Raw genomic sequence first — 5,000 nt, 5'->3', positions numbered from 1 at the left:
CTTACGCCTTACCATGGCGTTACTCTACCGCTGAGTTAAAAGGGCTCGTTTGATTCAATTCCTGAATGCACCACTAGCCACTATGAGTCTACTGCATGTACCTATGTATATAATATATATACATATAGATAAATAGCGGCTCATTCAGGAACAAGAATTTTTTTGACTTAACATTTTGACTTAAGAAGTCTAGGAAAAAATGCTTATTTATATTTGATAAATATTAATGCAATGAATTGTTTCAAGACTGACCCTAATAGATTTTCGCTTATTGACTCCCATCAGAACGAGATTCACTTGATTAACACAAATTCGACTTCGACATAGATCCAAGATATTTCATCGAATCATGTGATGAAGAGATTCGACACATACCCTGAACCACATTTTTATAAAAAAAAGTCGATTACTTGTTGACCCCTTTTCAGATTTACAAGTTCTACAGCATCCTTTTTGAATAAAAAAAACGAAATTCGATGGAATCATGAAAGCCAGAAGGATTCTTCGGATCTAGTCATACCATTACATTATATTGACAATTCCAAAAAACTGTTCATACTATGAGCATAGTAGGCGATCGGGCGGGTATGCCCCCATCGTCTAGTGGTTCAGGACATCTCTCTTTCAAGGAGGCAGCGGGGATTCGACTTCCCCTGGGGGTAGGGTATTACGAAAGGAGGTTGATCGTGGATTATCCATAAGTCTAAAATGGATTCTTCCTGGGTCGATGCCCGAGTGGTTAATGGGGACGGACTGTAAATTCGTTGGCAATATGTCTACGCTGGTTCAAATCCAGCTCGGCCCAATAATTTCATTCGCCGATCCATCATGAGATGATATAACAAATTTGGCCTCCAGAAACGCCCGATGCGGGGGAATAAAGAAAAGAATTTCTGTTATATCCTTATTTATTTTATTTGTTCCCACATATTCTAATCTTTCTAATAATCTAGTCTGTAAATAGAAGGAAGGGGTTAAAGTAAAGAAAAAAAAATATTTTTTCATTGACCATTGAAAGATTTATTATCAATCGATTTGATATGGCACTAGAATTACTAGTAATACGTGTCGTTCTCACTTCACTAAAGTCCGTATCCATGTGAATAGCAATATAGCGTTCCTGTCTCTGTTACAGCACGGCGATTCTAAATAGAAATATGGTTTGAATGAAATCATAAGAATCCTGTACACCTTATTTACCTGGGATTGTAGTTCAATTGGTCAGAGCACCGCCCTGTCAAGGCGGAAGCTGCGGGTTCGAGCCCCGTCAGTCCCGACCTAGGATCCGATGAATCCATCAATTCATCTCTCTATTTTCTGTGAAGAGGGTGACAAGGAGTAGGATCTAATTCCCGGCGTGGGTCTTTATTTTCTTTTTTTTTCGTGTCTCATCGAACAAATACAGGAATTTCAATTACTTCAACAAGTACCGATTCGTGGGGAGAGACATAGGTAGATTGGTACAATTGTTGGTAGGAACATATTCAATTCAGGATTACAAGAGATACCATACTGGTCTGACTTTTTCGATTGCTTTTGATCCATGGAATGGAATAGAATACACATCCGTTTCGCGGGAGCACATATACAAATTGGATTCCTTTATTGTACGATACAAAATTAACTTAACCTTAACATAGTTAGCCCGAAAGAAGATTTTTCGGCTTATATTAAAACTACTGCCTTTTCTTCTAGCTCCTATTTTGTGTAACCTCAATTCCTAATTGGAAACAGTCTATCTATCTTATTCAAGTTGCACACTGAATTTTGGATATGATATATGTCCCAGTCCCAATCCAAGGAACGCGGCTATTATAATATAAAATAGAATTAATTATAATAAAAGAGAGGTCAAACAAAGATCTACCCCTCTTAGTAATTAGTAAGGGAATGCATAATCTTTTTTTCTTCCTATTTTATTTGAGGGGGTCCTACCGAAGAAAGAGCAAACTCCAAAATAGTGAATTTATCGAAATATTAGATCTTTTATACCGGGATCCATCTTTATGACACCTCTTTGTCTTCCACGAAAATTAGATCATAAAAAAACTTAGTTAGTTTAGAACTGCACTTCTTCTTTTTTCCATTTTACTTCTACTGTTTGGGTTTGTGACTAATAGAAGTGGAAGACGGGTCAGATGATACCTCATCAGATGATTGTATACGGAAGGCTGTAGATTATAGAAAAGAAAGAATGAAAAATTCAGCGGGATTATTGATTGTATCAGAAATCCAATTTTTGATTTGTTATGGATAAAAGATCTTCCTATGTTATACTATTCAATTCTCGACAATGAATCGACTTGATAGCTCAGATATTGTTATTCATGATATTGATCCGATTCAATATCAAATATCATCGGGATGCAATTCATCTCATTGAATTTACAGGAGAAGATTTATCATCTCTATGGGATTAGATCCCGAGTTATTGTGAAGTAAAAAAAAAAAACGATGAGATTATGGAAGTAAATATTCTCGCATTTATTGCTACTGCACTGTTTATTCTAGTTCCTACTGCTTTTTTACTTATTATCTACGTAAAAACAGTCAGTCAAAATGATTAATTTGAATGAAGCTTGACTTCTTAGTTCTTAGTCAATGATTGAAGAAATGAAAGTGATTTGCATTCCGCGCCTTAAATGAAATGAGCGGACTAGAATCAGCAGTATATGAGATCCGATAGTATGGTAGAAAGAAATATATGAACCTTTCTACCACACTATCTATTAGTGTATTGTCTAAAGTTGTACTGTATTCTATAAAGAGATATAGGCTTAATATAGATTAATCTACAATATATATCTTCATATATTTAAATGTAAATTACATATATGTAATTTACATTTAAATAGCACCCCAACCCTAGTTCTTCCCTCCATCTATTTGTATTACTTTCGATCAATCCGAAATAATCGAATCTTGCTCTTACTTTTACGGTTATAATTACTGGGTTTCTTATTATTTCCAATATAGATCCCGGGCTTTGTCGAAAGAATCAAATCAATTATTCTATCAAATAAAAGAAACAAAGTAAGACTTTTTTTAGCATTCCGAACAAATAATTGATTGAGCCGTTGACAGATGATCCAAAGACTTCTATGGAAAATTCTTCAGATTTGGAAAAAAAAGAGTAGTAGATCCCACGGATTTCGAACGCTTAAACCAGGGTCGATAAAGTATAAATAAGAGATTTCTAGGAGTATAAAACAAAGAGTAAGTGCGCAATATGCGAATCGTCCAAATAAGATCTTATTCTTCGTAGTACTTCGTTGGACAACGACTATATCTATGCTGCCTCCGGGAGAAAGTACGTATCTACGTAATAACAGAACGACTTCCTCTTTGAACATGAACAGTAAAGAGGGAAAGAAATTAAAAAGGGGATCGGTTGCTTCTCATTGTAATATCCATATAAAATTCTGGTAAGAACTAGTTAGTTCATCGAAATAGAATATTTAGGAAGAGTTCGGTTGTAAAAAATTTTATCTCATGTGTATCTTCTTTTACTTTACAAATACGAACATGGGAATCATTGAAATGTTTGTTTGATTGAAAGGTTATTATTCATATATTACTATTACATTACTGGATTCCAGTAGAATTTTGAAATGGAAATCTTTTTATTTTAAAACTATTTGCAGAACGATCTATGAAATAATTAATACAGTTTGATTACTCAACCCAATTAGTAGTATCTCTAGAGTCCACTTCTTCCCCATACTACAAGTGAAAGGGAAAATGTAAAGACTACCATTAAAGCAGACCAAGCAAGACTTACTATATCCATGTGAATTATGTCCCCTATCTCTATGAAGGAATTCTTACATTATTGATCACTAATAATAGTGGAATCAATGGCGCAGAGTCAAAAAGGCATTCTGACCAAACGCTATTGATGAAACAATCCAATAAATCCACACATAATAAGTTCCTATATGATTTCTGGTAGAATCGGGAAGCATTAAGCACAAGCAAGATAGGCAGTTACTCCCTTGGTATTATGTTATTAATGGAACATGTAGGAATAGTAAGACCTATGGTTTCTTTTCTTGCCCTTCATAAGCAAGAGCCATGGCAATCTACAATCAAGATAGATCACCCCCTATCGCATACCTCTATATTGGGGGTTATCGAAAAGAAGTTTTTTTTCAACTTTTGTTTTATTCTATAAATAAAACAAAGGGTAATTCTCTATCCAATCCAATATGGATTGGCTGTCTGAGCATTTCGAGACTCTCGTGAGTCTGTATACTATAAAGGTATCTGCCCCCCGTTCCACAACTACGAATTTGATTCCCCATCCGATTATCCAATCTAACCCAAAACTCAGTCAGTAGACACTACACTAGTAGTGGAAGGGAATCAGTAAGTCTTGATAGCTAGACAGACCCTTCCTATACTATAATCCTCCCTCGGGTCCTAGGGGCAAGGATTTACAGTCCTAGTCTTTTTCCTCTATTTCTGCTGAGCAAAAATTCGGCGAGTTATGTCAGCAGAACGAATAAAGGATTTCGAGTTTTTTGTCGATGAGGCGGCACCCGGATTTGAACTGGGGAAAAAGGATTTGCAGTCCCCCGCCTTACCACTCGGCCATGCCGCCAATATAATATAAATAGATGGAAATATTTTCTTTTTTGATTGAATTTGCATCTTGAATCCCGTTTTCTTTATCCCGTTCCTAAATCTAAAAAAATATCTTCTTTTTGGATCCAGTCGATTCCCTTCGATTGATTGTATGGTATCTCAAATCTCAAAACACACAACGCATAAAAACTTCCCTCCCTTTTTCTCTTTCAAGAGAAATTGCGGGTTTTCAGTTACAGAATGAAAAATGCAGGGCAAATTGGAACCATTAACTATTGACTTGAATTCACGAAGGGTTCTTGGATTTAAAATTGTGTTTCATAAAAATAAAGTTGATACACAACTAATCAGTATAAATTCTTTTCCATAATGAATCCTTTTCAATTCAAGTTACATTATAACAAGAATTATGT

At 35.3% G+C, this 5,000-nt stretch overlaps 4 non-coding genes across 4 annotated transcripts in view; 2 read left to right on the top strand and 2 right to left on the bottom strand.

The window, feature by feature from the left end:
• The window catches only part of TRNAT-GGU (transfer RNA threonine (anticodon GGU)), a 72-nt gene extending 27 nt beyond the window's left edge, over positions 1-45 (bottom strand). Inside the window, exon 1 of the tRNA in view lies at positions 1-45. This exon is cut by the window's left edge and continues 27 nt beyond it. This is a non-coding gene — a tRNA (tRNA-Thr).
• A 676-nt stretch (positions 46-721) lies between these two features.
• TRNAY-GUA (transfer RNA tyrosine (anticodon GUA)) lies at positions 722-805 on the top strand. The gene has a single exon. It is a non-coding gene; the product is annotated as a tRNA-Tyr (tRNA).
• Positions 806-1,202: 397 nt separating this feature from the next.
• TRNAD-GUC (transfer RNA aspartic acid (anticodon GUC)) lies at positions 1,203-1,276 on the top strand. Its single transcript has one exon. It is a non-coding gene; the product is annotated as a tRNA-Asp (tRNA).
• A 3,256-nt stretch (positions 1,277-4,532) lies between these two features.
• TRNAC-GCA (transfer RNA cysteine (anticodon GCA)) lies at positions 4,533-4,603 on the bottom strand. The gene has a single exon. It is a non-coding gene; the product is annotated as a tRNA-Cys (tRNA).
• Positions 4,604-5,000: the final 397 nt, after the last annotated feature.

Source organism: Eschscholzia californica, unplaced genomic scaffold (genome assembly GCF_041429995.1).
Source record: "Eschscholzia californica isolate CP2 unplaced genomic scaffold, dmEscCali1.0.p SCAF_103, whole genome shotgun sequence".
NCBI classification, from domain to species: domain Eukaryota; kingdom Viridiplantae; phylum Streptophyta; class Magnoliopsida; order Ranunculales; family Papaveraceae; genus Eschscholzia; species Eschscholzia californica.
This window is presented reverse-complemented; position numbering and strand designations above follow the sequence as displayed.